Source organism: Dermacentor andersoni, chromosome 11, assembly GCF_023375885.2.
Source record: "Dermacentor andersoni chromosome 11, qqDerAnde1_hic_scaffold, whole genome shotgun sequence".
NCBI classification, from domain to species: Eukaryota; Metazoa; Arthropoda; class Arachnida; order Ixodida; family Ixodidae; genus Dermacentor; species Dermacentor andersoni.
This window is the reverse complement of record NC_092824.1, coordinates 58,113,110-58,127,253: the sequence shown is the minus strand read 5'-3', so window position 1 is coordinate 58,127,253 and position 14,144 is coordinate 58,113,110. Positions and strand designations below refer to the sequence as shown.

Below are 14,144 nucleotides of genomic sequence, written 5' to 3'. Positions count from 1 at the left end.
TGATATGTAACTACCCGAGTTCAACTCTATAGCCGCAAAAAGTAAAATGCGTTTCATACAGTGCTGTATTACTGCATAATCAGGATAGCAAGAAAAGCAATTTGTTTTTTTTTTCAATTTTTCAGTAAGAAGTAATTGAAGCAGGGTGGTACAACGCCAAACTCCAAAAGTAATAACACTGGTTGGTATATTTATGCAACACACTGTACATTAATATGTATTTTGTATATAAAGATACCTTAAAAAAAAGGGGGGGGGGGGGAGTGCACAATATTGATTGACCATGCACAGAATGGAAAAAAGAAGAAAAAAATACAACACGAATATACACACAATGTCAACAGAACACAAACTGGGAAGTACACCACTTAGAAAATTAAAAATTAAATTATGGGGTTTTACGTGCCAAAACCACTTTCTGATTATGAGGCACGCCGTAGTGGGGGACTCCGGAAATTTTGACCACCTGGGGTTCTTTAACGTGCACCTAAATCTAAGTACACGGGTGTTTTCGCATTTCGCCCCCATCGAAATGCGGCCGCCGTGGCCGGGATTAGATCCCGCGACCTCGTGCTCAGCAGCCTAACACCATAGCCACTGAGCAACCACGGCGGGTGGACACCACTTAGAGTTCATAACTAAAGCTAAGCAAATATTACTATTTTTTTTATGAAACAACACTAATTCACATCTGGGTACCACTTTCCCTGCCAGATAAAGATCGAGGAACTCTGGTAATACTTCATCTTCTGGCTGCGCCGCACAGACTACATTGCGTTTAGATACCTTAAATGCTTATCGATGTCTCCTGAATTCAACAAGTCCCATCTTGTCTAACAAGAACAGAACCTCATCCTGAGCCGCAAAAATACCTGCAATCTGTGCAAAATGTGCGTCGTCTGCCTAACCCGTCGTGGTTGCTCAGCGGCTATGGTGTTGGGCTGCTGAGCACGAGGTCGCGGGATCGAATCCCGGCCACGGCTGCCGCATTTCGATGGCGGCGAAATGCGAAAACACCCGTGTACTTAGATTTAGGTGCACATTAAAGAACCCCAGGTGATCGAAATTTCCGGAGTCGTCCACTACAAGTGCCTCATAATCGGAATGTGGTATAAAGTTTGTAAACAGGGATGAAGTGCCTCAGACAGGCTGGCCAACGTAACGTTTCGATAGGAGGACCTATCTTCGTCAAAGGCTTTGACGAAGATATGTCCTCCTATCGAAACGTTGGCCAGCCTGTCTGAGGCACTTCATCCCTGTTTACAAACTTTATACCACAGTGTGATATTCCATCTGTCAGCCCCTTTCTTGTTTTTGGACTTTCATAATCGGAAAGTGGTTTTGGAACGTAAAACCCCCATAAGTCAATTTCGTCTCCCTTGGCCATTAAAAGCACATCTCCCACATGGTATGCTATTTGCGGCATAGTGACTGACTTTGCCTGCCATACGTTACCTGCAGGCAGGTGCTCCTCAATGCACGTATGTAAAACAGATCTTCGCACAGGTTTCAGGCCTGACATGGTGTGGGGTTGGTTGAAGACAATCTCACGGAATTCATAGCTTTGCGAAAGTTGGTGAAGCTCTGCAAGTGTTTTACATTTGTTTTTGAAGTTTTTCATCTTTGATGCCTTGAACCTCATACGCCAGATTTGTTTGAGTGGTACGAAAAGAGAGATCATGCGTGGGTAGTGCACAATTAAGGTAATGTAATTTAGGGATTATGAGGGCTTCTGGGTAGCGGGTAACGAATGAACGGAGAAATTCTTGAATTTTCACTTCCATATTGCTACGGGATAGTATTTCCAATGACGAAGAGCCGAGCAGTAAGAAGACGACGACGACGATTGGAAGCTAGCGTGGGCTGTTGCCTCTTGGCCAACTGCGCCGTATTGCCTTGTAAATATACTTGTAAATAGCTTTTCGTCGGTGTCTTCCTACGTAACAATATAAACAAGAGACTCTTAGGGAAGCTCATCAGACGAAAGCATGCCTACAACTTCTCCGAATAGGAGGTAAACCTCCCAGCCTTCGTTTCCCTCTAGAATTTTAGAAGCGAAAATCTGAGGTAAGAGTCCGGAAAGGCACCACTTCTGTGAAGCAGTGCCCTTTAGAGGGGTATTGCCTCGTACGAAGGCTTCTGTGGGTCGTGGTTGTCTGTCAACGCTTTAGATTTAGAATCTAAAAACGTTGTGGTCTGTTTGTGCAATCATTGCGGCCACGATGGAATGTGCAAACTTCGTGCACTGTTCTGCAAACCCCTGTGCAAAAAAACGTGCAAACCGCTGCTCTGTTATTGCTCAAATTTTGTAGAGCGATCGCATTTTGGCGTCGACTTTACACTTGGCACAGTTAAGTGCCTTGTTTGTAAGAAAAACGCAAATTTGCCTGCGCCCATGAAGCTGCAAACAGCTGCCGTAACTACGCAAGAATAAACCAGTGTTGCCGCCAGCCGTCAGCTTTAAAAAGCAGCGTCTTACGGAGGACGGTCGCCTGTACCAGGAGCCATAGAGTTTCCTACAAAATTACTAGAGGGAACTCTGGCGCTGCAGTCGTTGTCCTACCATGGGAATGATGGGAAGTACATGGATTTGTCTGATCTTCGTGCTTATGGATTCAGACGTTCTTGTGGCTTTGTATATTACGCTATATAAATCTTATTGTCGTATATTTCAGCGCAATCTATATTCTTCGAAGTGCGGAAGACGCCGGGAACGCGTACAATTGCTATTAATTGCAACGATTGAGCTTGTCTATGTGCCCAAATCGAAACGCGCCAAGCGTCTCAAAGCACTGGCATGTCTGCGATAAATTCATAAGTGCGTTTCATTCGCTTGTCGATACATGCATCCGTGGCTTAATGGTTTCAATATCAGGCTTCTGTACTAGAGTCCCTGTGTTCGAATCTTGCCGTCGGGCAATTTTAATGATGTTTATTTAATTATTTATTACGCAATAAACTGATGCAAATGACGAGTTTACAAAGTCACAAAGCCGTTTGAAGCCAAAAAGACGAAGTTTAGGCAAATCTATGTACTTCCCATAATTCCCATGCTGGGACAACCGCTCCCATTGTAGCTCACGTAGACACTAGCGCCAGAGTTCCCTCTAGTTATTTTGTAGGAAACTCTATGCCAGGAGCAGGCAACACGCGGCAGCGCTCCTTGATATGCTGCTTTCTGCAGCTGACGACAGGCGGCGATACAAGTTTATGCTTGCGCCGTCGCGTCAGCAGCTCGCATTTTCATGAGCGCCGGTAAGTTTGCATTAAAAAAAAGATCAGGCAATTAACTGTGCTAAGTGTTATACTAAACGAAGTAGACACCAAAATGTGGTCGTTCTGCGAAATTTGAGCAAGGATAGCGCAGCGGTGAGCGAAAAATGTTTTGCGAACGCGCGCAGCGAAATATTCAGGATCCAGCACATGACTTACGGCTTTCATATTTACATCGACTTTGGATTCGCAACTATGAGAACCGCGGCAATGGCTCTGACGGCACCTTGCAATCTACGGCGGTGAACGAGTATCTAAACGCCAGTGGCATTCCTCTCTTGCTTGCGTTACGCCTGTGAAATCCGACAGCGGTGGCAGCATGTCGTCCGATCCGCCTTCAACTGAACGCTCGCCGACTGATGCGGAAGGAGCGGTTTGCCTCTTGCTTGCGGTGCGCCTGTACTTCACAGCGGTGGCAGTATGGCGTCCGATCCGCCTTCAACTGAACGCTCGCCAACTGGTGCGGAAGGAGCGGTTTGCCTCTTGCTTGCGTTGCGCCTGTGAAACGTGACAACGGTGGCAGCATGTCGTCCGATCCGGCTTAAACTGAACGCTCGCCGACTGGTGCGGAAGAAGCGGCTTGCCTCGTTTCGCAGGGGCCATCAAAGAAAATCGTGAAGCTCACAGGCGCCCGGAAACTCGCCGACCTCCACGAAAGCCTGCGGACGGGAGGGTTCGTGTACCTGATGACAGGCAACGATCTTCTAATACAGGTGAGCGTAAATGTACTGCGCGTTATGGAGCGCAAAGAGGATTTGGTCATTGTTTGGTTCACATGGGCAAAGTAGCAACAGTATGCGTAGCGGAAATGTCGAGCACAATTAATAACTGTTCGGTTGCCGCGCGTTGAACTGACAGATCGAGTGTTACGAAATTGCTCTGTGTCACTTCACTGTGCTGCCAACTACTAATATTTTTGTGTCGTCGCAACCAATGCACTTGACCTTAAATTGAGAAGTGTAGTGCATACTTGCCCGTACGAACACAACGTTGCTCAACTATAATTATTGGCGTGTCGAGAAGCCGCAAGGAAACTAGCCTTTTCAGGACTTCCATCTTCTGAAAACTTGTGCAGTTGGTTTACTACTGATATTGAGGTCAGGTGTGCAATCGCTTCCCTATCTCTGGTAGGAGAGGGAGTAGTAACAGCTTCAGTCAATATAATGGTGCTTTAGTTAGCATAACTGGTCGCAGTATGCCATATTCTGCAAACTTCTGCAACGTTTAACTAATAAAACAGGCAAGGCGAGCAAAACGGACTTGTTGTTTGCCTGTTCAATCTTTGTCGTCATTTGTGCGCTGCAACATTCACGCAGCAATGAAGTTAAATTGAACCAACTGAGGAAAAAAAATTGCTGGCATGTTCAGCAATACGACTATGAAAACCTTGGGCAATCAGCAATATGGGTCTATCTTTGTGAAATCATCTGTTCTTATACATTGATGGTTGCTGACATTGCATAAGTAAGCTTAGCCTTGTTAGCTTAATGCGTCCTGTACTTAGATCACATATGGGCAGCAGGATTAGTGCTGCGCTGTGCTGTGATGGCTCTAAATAACAAACATGTTTGGGACAGTACAGCAACCATAAAGAAAGGCTGTTTAATTAATCAATGCCTGTTCAATGTCCACAGCTTCACTTCTAATGTGCAAAACTATTGATAAACCATCTGGGTGTGCTTTCAGATCTTCCAACGACCGGTTGCAGTGCTACATCGACATGGGTGAAAGCACGACGGTGTGTGATGGAGCATTGATTAACTTGGTTGTCTCCCCAAGCCACTCCGAAGCATCAGAGGCACAAAAAAAGCCGTATGCACCCGATCTTATTTAATCTGTACTCATGCATTAACTCTGTATAACATTAAAACCTGTCGTCTGCTGGAAAGCTATAATACCGGTATTTGAGCAGTACTTTAAAGAGCCCCTCACCAGGCCACATAGCTAATTTAATTATATGCTGGAAGTTGTTAGGTGCCCTCTTGGGAGCATTCTACTGCAGAAATTTTCAAATTGGCTCATTAATAGCTGAGATATAAATATTGCAGTTCCACAAACCCATGATTTAAAGAGGCGAGCGTCACAGCCAAAAAGAACGCTTGGATGCCTCTTGCCAAGCCACTAGTGGAGAAAAGGCTGCATGTTGTTCCATACATGCATGAAGTGGCCCACGATTTAAAGAAAGTGGCCAGCAGGTACAAAGTACCTATTATTTTCTTGGGTCCACAGAAGCTTACTGTCCTGTGCCCACGCATCTCAGACCCACAGAAGCTGACCCTTTGTGGTAAAAATCATACAAGGCCATATGTGACTTGCGCAGTCGGTATGGTGTACGAAATTCCACTTAATTGCGGCAAGGTGCATATCAGCCAGACAGGCTGTTGCACCAACGATTTGGCAAGGGAACATGAGCTGTCTGCCAGGAATAAGATTAATGCACATTTGCCTATGCACTGCAATTACCGCACGCGTGAGCCATATCTTTTCCATATCCGCATTCTTGGTAAAAGCAAAGATTGTCTGCATGAGAATTAATGGAGGCCTGTTTCATCAACATGAAATGTGACGTCTATGCCAGTGATACATCTGTGGCTTGAACTGAATTGAACGACAGTTTCTGCACTGTATGACTGAATAATAATGGGCAAACTTGTTTGAGTATTGTGTGGAAACATATGTGCGCACATGGCCACCTTCACCTATAAATATGAACCTGTTTGCTTTCAGTAAAGTAGTAGCAAGTGACACTCATTCCTGTCCTAAAGCTTTTTTCTGCCCCTGGTTGTGTCTTAACTTTGGGGAATAAGCTCATGGGAATTTCGTAAACAAATAAATGCATGCCATAGGGGCAATTCCACTATGTAAAAATAAAACGTTTTTTCCCCCTAATATCTTTATGTATCTATATAGTCCTAGTTCCACTTTTGTAGCATACCACTGTCCTTGTTAAATATTGGAATGCTCTGCTACTAATAGATATGACAAATGAGGTGTATTTATGAAAACATAAAACAAAAAGCTGCAAAATATTTTTTTTTTTATTTTGTGCAGTCTAGACAGCCCACATATAACTGATGATATATGAAGAGCTTAAGAAGCACAATCATGTTTGTGACTCCTCAATCCTTCCATATCACCTTTCAAAGTCTTATCTGACCTTGACATTTGTATCTATCTCAGTAGCTCAGATTTATGTAATGCTGAGGGAAAATTTGACTTCCTGTTTGAAATAATAGCCATGTTTCACAAAAAAAGCTTATAAGCAAAGTCACCAAGAAGTTATCAGAAAAAATACGTTCATTGAAATATTAATTCATTAGCCACCAGAAATGTGATAGGGAGTTAATAATGTTTGGATAAACACAAGCGGTCTAGTTTGTGTATTTGAGAACCAGGATCTTCTAGTATATTTTTGTTTTATCAAATCATCCTTGGCCTTTATCTGACCTGCTTTTGTTCTCTGTTTCTGGCCCCAAGACAATGCTAGTCTGGATTTGGCACTCTATGGCCCAGTATTTGTCCTTCACAAAGCAATACCCCTGTAGACGATGTAGCTAGCAGCAAGTTTTCCTCAGAAGGAATGTTTGCAGTTGCGTCACTATGGTTGCCTATTTCACCTTGATGGAGCTTTATGCTCATGGTACCAATGTCTGTGAAGGGACCAATAGTGCACCTTCCTTGTGCATGGTACCAATGCGAAAAGGGGGAGAGGGATCATGGTGTGTTGGTAAGGAGGTATCTGTATAGGGGGTGATAAAATTCCTCTTTAAATTTCGTTTTAACAGCCCATTCATGCTGTAATGGGTCAGTTGTCTCAGTCAGTGATTTTTGCTGTTCGTACATCATTATCCTTGAAAAGCAATGGGCTCCATTTGCCATGGCAAATGTGCCCATATTTATCAAGAGCCCTTCCTGTATTCTTAGCGCGTCACTAACTATATACATAGTAGGTAAATTTGAGCATGTGGAGTGATAGTCTGTGATACCACATCTTTTGTTTTTCTAGCACTGGATTTTGTTGTTGATTTCAATGAATACTTCTCTTTTTAAGGTTGTCTGGTAGTGCGGTTGGACATGCGGAGAATGCAGTCAAAGGACAGTACAAGGAATTGTCAACGTACACACTGCCTCTGATGCCCATTGACGTTGCTGCACACCTCTGAAATATTACAGCAGGAGGCGTGCCTGACAATCTTCAAAAGAAAATTGAATGGATTGCCTACAATTCGTCATCACAGACAATGTAAGTCACAACAATTACCTGGATGCATTGGTCAGCAAAATAATGAGAACACACTCACAAAAATTCTATTCAGCCGGGTTCATCGGGCTAAGACCTACAGAAATTCGTCTCAGTCGGACTCACTGAGACTCACTTTCGAGATCAGTCTGAGTGAGTCGACTCATGCGTCAGTTTGCCAACCTATACCAGATGTAAATAAAGTTGGGATAGAATGTACTTAATGAGAATTCATTCCACAGTAAATGTCCCAATTATGTTCAGTCGTGTGTTTTTCCCAACCTTGTATTGCAATATGCATGGTAAGCACAATGTTAATTAGAAAGCGCATTACCCTCCATTCTCATGCGGTTATGTCGCTAAGGCAAGTGGGAGGTGTCTATAATCAAAACAAGTTTTTGTTGTCTAATTCATGATTATAACTTAGTTGCTGCATAGTTCCCCTTGAAAACGCTCGATAACCGAGGGGAAAAAAATTGTTTTCCTAAAGCTTTGCATTGGGGCAGTGAACAATGTCCAAATTGTGTAGTGCCTTTTTAAGTGTTTAGCAGTGTATATAGCATTGTTGGTTCGAAATGTTTTTATCACTGATACATCGTTGACTAGTTCTGGATTACAGTTCACTCATGACCTCGAGATTTAAATATTCAATGGCAATGTCGACATTGCAGCCCTGACCCCATTTTCTTTATTCTGGCTAACAACACGAACCCTGACACTAGCAGCGCTACATTTTATGCGGGTATACAAATACCAAGTGAATTGGATGGAAAGACAGTTGTGGCTAGATGAATTCGTACTGTGCTGCGTGTTTCATGTGAAATATGGGGGTTTGGCTACCAGGAGGGAAAGACAGTCATGGCTAGATGAATTGGTGCAGCGCTGCATGCATCATGTCAAATTTGTGGGTTCGGTTACCACCAGCAGCATTTCTTCTACTTCCATTCCTTTTCCTTCACAAAAAAGTCATGAAAGCTACAGAAAGGTTAACACTCAGTCATAATTTATGTCATGCTTCAATGGAGCAATATCCTCCGTGGTTTCCTTGCCATGAGTCTTGGGTTAATGAGTGGGCGAGGGCGCTAGAATGACGCGTTGAATAAAGCTTCTGTAGCTGCTGGTTACAGTTCTTATAGGTAGTGTACACCACAAAGGTAAACGGTACATAGACAGAAGTGCCGACTGTCAACTGAGATGTTATTATTCAATGTGCCGAATTTACACAAGCAAGTGAAAGAGCTATCTGGAAAACATTAACTTCTGAAGATAGAACAAGAAAAGCAGACGAGTGGGCAAAAAATGAACTACGCTGGAAATTGAGATACAAAAAAAATATGATTGCATCACAAATACAGGCCGTCCACTTGACTTCCAGAAAAACTTTAGCTCTTTTTCTGATAGGGCAGTCAGAAAGGTATCTGCAACGTCAAGCGCAAGATGTGGCATGTTGACTCCACATAAAAGGTTGTGTACGAAATTTCTCTTTCATTCGGCGCTTGTCATGGGGCAGACTGCCAGATGCCTTCATGAGAGGTTGTGTGAACATGCATATAATGTGCGCAATGACAGAGAAAGTTTTTTTGGCACATCATACTAGCATGCGTGGCTGCCCTCCTTTGTTTGAAAGAATGTCAGTTATTCACAAGCACAGGGATTGTGTTACCCATATCATACTTGAAGTAGCACAATTGGCATGGGAGCAGAGTGCATGCATCAGCAAGCCATCCATTGCCTTATCAGAAAGAGAGCTCAAGTTTCTGGGAAGTCAAACATACAGCGAGCATTTTTTACGCAACTCTACATTTCTTCGTGTGCCTCTTGATGGTCTGCTTTGTTCTCCTTTTTAATAGTTATTTTTCAGATAGCTGTATCACTATTGTGTGTATTCAGCAATAAAACCTCCATTGGTAGTCAGTGCTTGTGTCTACGTCCTCGTTTAACCTTTGCACTGTACACTCACGATAATGGATCAACAACTAGCTTAATAAGCTGCCCTTGTAAATTCTTATATGAGATGCTCCTTCAAGTTTGTATTCATGGCTAATTTTCCCTTGTGTGCATGTTTTAGTAATAAGCTAATTTGAAATATTAATTAAAACCTTTTATAACATCTTGTTTGGTGAAAGTATTTTAAGAGTTTGTGAACTCTGGTCATGATTATCTGTTTATCTTGGCTATTGCAGGGCAAAAGGATTAAATGTTACCCCTGTCCTGTGTCAAATCCATCTGATCAATTCTCTAACCTCGGTCTTGTCACGCACCTAATGCTTTCATGGTGCAGTTTGCTTAAATTCTCCCATCTGATGACTCACGGTTCAACTGTTTGATATTATTTCATGGAAATGGTTGCGCTTCAGTGCTGTTGCATATTGTTTCTTGTGTATTGTTTGATGTCGAAGGTTGATGCATGCTTTTTTAAACATCAGGTACCCAAGTAAATTGTGCAATGTTGCTGCAAGGAGCCTCGTAAACCAGTTCCCAGCACTGAGGGACACATTGCCCCTTGGCCATGTAAGAGCATTTTCTTATAACTTTTTTTTATTTCTTTTGCACTTTTAGATGTTAAGCATATCCAGGCCAAGGGAGCCCCATTTCGATGGGGGCATAATGCAAAAACACCCGTGTACTTAGATTTAGGTGTATGTTAAAGAACCCCAGGTGATCCGAATTTCCGGAGTGCCCCACTACGTCATGCCTCTTAATCAGATCATGGTTTTGGCACATAAAGCCCCATAATTTTTTTTACATTAAGCATGCTGCCAAAGGCTTTCTTAGTACTTTGTAAAGTTTATGGCCATCCTTGCTTGCAGCTGTTCAGGTCTGTGTGCTTGTGATTGAGTAGAGATTTGGTGGTTTTAAAGCTTTGCAGCTTAACTAAATACGAAGATATCAACAGCACCTCTGAACCTGGCATGCATATGGCCACCTCTTGTAAAATTAATTGCATGCTCAGCTAAATATGTATTTGGTTAAATAATATATTTTTGTACCTGTAGCCGTTTTGACCAACACCAATACTGAAAGTAATTCTCAGATATTGTGTTGGAAGGTGTGCTAAAACAACTCACTTGGTACATTCTGGAACATGAAGGAAACAGTGCAAAAAGCAAGCTAAGGTCAGGGCAACACCACGTTTGACTGTACTGTGTTTGCAGTTTCTTTCAAAACCTGAAAACTGGAAGTCATTGAACTGATTATTCAAAAGAATAGCGCAAAGTAGCAGGGACAAAGACAGAGGACGACGAGAATGTTTTGAATAGTCATGATTCTTTTGAATAATCATGACACACCAACTAGCCCAGCTTTCTGCTTTGATTGCAGTCATTGAACTGTTGATTAGGTATGTAAAGTCAATTGCTTTCATTTCATTCCAGTTCTCATGGTATATGTGCCTAAGAAACAAGTACAAAAACATGCGAAAGTGAATGCCACCAGGATGCCCTGAAGTCGATGCAGAAGTGAAAGCAAGAAAGGCAAGCGAAATTGTGACACATGCTCAAAATCTGGATTTTGAAGACTGGTGATCAGCTGCAAGTTTGCATGCATATTTCACTAGATAAACTGACTCTCCTTTCTTTGTTATGTGGCTTAGTTGAAACATTTAGTTGCTTCTCTTGATGTACTTGTTCGTTTCATTTACATTTTTTCTTTAAAAAATGCAAACATGCAATCCAGCTATAGCAACTATATCTGCAATGCTGTCACCAGAGATTTTGTAGGTGATCAAAGAACCAAAATATCATATCGCATCGCCACCTTGAACCTAGAGGGAAACATTAGTTCAAGATGTAGTGGTAGGTGCATTTATAGACTAGTAATACAGCATTCATACTGTAATGTATATTGATATACATGCTAAGATGTAGCGAAAAGTGTGTGACTATGCTGCTCTGACACTTCAGTTGTTTTAACCTTTCATTGATGAGTTCTGCATACAGCATACCAAAAAATTTTAATTTTTCTTGCTGATTTTTGGCATTGAGTAAGAAGTTTCTTGTTAAATGTATTGAGCCAACACTGAATGACTGGCAGCTAGTGTCATTTGTCGGTTTAGAGCAGAAACACAGGATGGGAAAAAAAAAGACATCGGACTCGTTTTCTTTGGAAAGCACGGTCAGGGGAGACAGACCAGTGCAAGATCTGCTGTAGTGACCTCAGACACACAATGCAAAGAGCTCTCTGTATAGATTCCAAACGCAGCCATATGTCGCTTGGGGAGAAACCCACTTCTTCCCCTATACTATAAAGGAGTTTCTACAAAATATCCTTTATTTTTGTTGATTATGCTTATTCTCAATGTCTTTTGCACATTTAGGAAAATAATTTGTTTTGTATTTATATGCGTGGTCATTAAAGGGTTAGACAAATAAAGTGGTTCCAATGAATGTGAATGTATAACTTTAGCGACTCTAGTCGCAATGTGTTGATCATTCCACAATCTTTGTGAGAGCACGAAACAGGAACTAGGCAGCATGAAAATCACTCAGCACTACCAAGAAGGAAGCTTCAGCACTTATACAGTACTGTAGAATACACTTCTTCTATGCTGTACCTGTGGTGTCCTTTTTATTATGTGGTCTTGATCCCACTATGGGGAAATAACTCTGCTTTGCAAGTGCATTGCAGTACTTTAATACTTTAACTGCTTGCTGCAAAAGGAAAGTGCCATTAGAGTATTACATAAGGATCATGTGTTATGAGGCAGTTGCTAGACGTGGTATGTCACAGCTCTGAGTTGCCGGCGGCCATTATAATCAGCTGTTTTCTGTGGCATTGTTAACTTGACAGAACATTGTGAGCATTATCTGATCAGTAAACAATACTACATAATTCTGGCCCTTATTTGGAACTTTGTCTCATCTCTGTGATGCGCGCAACCCGCTTTTGATGTTACTGAGATGGAGTGACTCCTTGCAAAGCAGCAGGGTAGTTCTGTTAATGATGCTGTCATTCACACTTACGCAAATTGTTTAGTAGGCATTAGCTCAGTGCCATTCCCCCATAGAATCACAGCTTGCATTTCATTCATGTATAATAGAAACATTCTGTAGATTTCATGTGAAAATGTGACATTGGAGGGCATTATGCTATAAGTTCACAGCAGTGAGCCCCATTATTGGAAGACAGCTGTTGTCTCAAATTACTTACAACAAAGTGAAGCCATGTACATTCTCGCCTTAACTACTGCAGTTTAGTATGGGCCACAATGACCATAACAAACATAAATAAGGTTCTCGTATTGCAAAAGAAAATTGTTCAAATAATCGCTAATGTTGATAATACAACTACCTCCAAATGTGCATTTGAAGCACATAACATTGTCCGCGTCAATCATTTGTATAACTTTAAGTTGTTACAAAAAATTTATTTCTCAATGGCATCCACTGCCGATTTTTATTCTGCTCTGGCATCTTTGGACATGCGTCGTGCTAACATACTCACAAGACCTATTAATACATAGATTATACCATGTTTTCGCGCTAATTATAAATTGCAAATGTTGTCTTATAACCTGCCCCATGTTCTAAAAGGGTATACCAAAGCTGAGCTGCGTAAATATTTTGTTGAAATGTGATTTTATGTGTTGAAATGTGATTTTATGTCTTTGCTAGTAGATGCTGCATGTTTGCTTGGTTATTACTTTTATTATTTCTGAACATAAGTGTGACCATTTCAGCGTTTCGATTTTACTGTTCAAATTTTGTGCAAAGATTATTAGACTCTGTATGCATAAATAGTGAATGTTTCTCTTTATTGAATGTGACTATTCTATGTGTGTCTGTTGAAGATTTCCTGCACCACTCCTGTGCTACTGCTTGTAGGGGTTTCCTGGACACGGTCAAGCTGTGCAGGCAGCTTTTTGCCAAAAACCTACCCTCCAGTTGAATCTGGAAAATGAACTTATACTTATATCCTTATACTTATTTAAATATGTTCTGCTTATTGTGTATCCACATGTGTGGGCTTGTGATATGCCCTGATGGCAAGGCCATTTGTGGTTCGTTCAAAGAGAACATTTACGGATGCATTATAGCTATTCTCAGGCTCCTCTCTTCCTGCTGTAAACTGGATTCTCTGCTTATAAGAAATAAGTGTTCCTTGTGATTACTATATGTGCCCTTGCTAAAGGTTACTGTGATGTGTTCATGTTCTTATTGAATAAAATGTTTACAAAGTTTTAACAGTTGTGCTGTTCTTTCAGATCTTAACCGGAGCAGGCAGAATTTCACGCAAACATGGAGGCAGTGCTAATGGAAACATTTAGGAGGTGAGACAACAGTCTTTTTTGACAAATTGGATGAAATGATGGCCAAGAAGTTGCACTTTTGAAGCATGGGATGTACTTACTATGCCAGCACCACGGGGATATTGAACTGGCGCTATTTATAATGTCCGGTTTTGCATTTATCTGGCCTTTAGGTATATTTCTTTTTCTCCATTAGCATCGATGCTGTATGATTGCTTTGTTTTGGTGAGATTGTAAATTTGTCGCTTAATATCAATATTGAAATTTAATTCCTTTGTCCATGTATGCCTCCATGGCATATCGAAATAAATGAGCCCTTTGTCGTGGCAAATGATTAAATCCTTATTCAAATGCCTGAAATGCTAAATTACCTCATAATCTGAA

At 41.6% G+C, this 14,144-nt stretch overlaps 1 long non-coding RNA gene across 1 annotated transcript; it reads left to right on the top strand.

Moving 5' to 3' along the window:
• Positions 1-3,362: 3,362 nt before the first annotated feature.
• LOC129381684 (uncharacterized) lies at positions 3,363-13,695 on the top strand. Its single transcript, XR_008609800.1, has 5 exons — positions 3,363-3,986; positions 4,960-5,085; positions 7,325-7,516; positions 9,940-10,024; positions 10,888-13,695. It is a non-coding gene; the product is annotated as an uncharacterized lncRNA (long non-coding RNA).
• Positions 13,696-14,144: the final 449 nt, after the last annotated feature.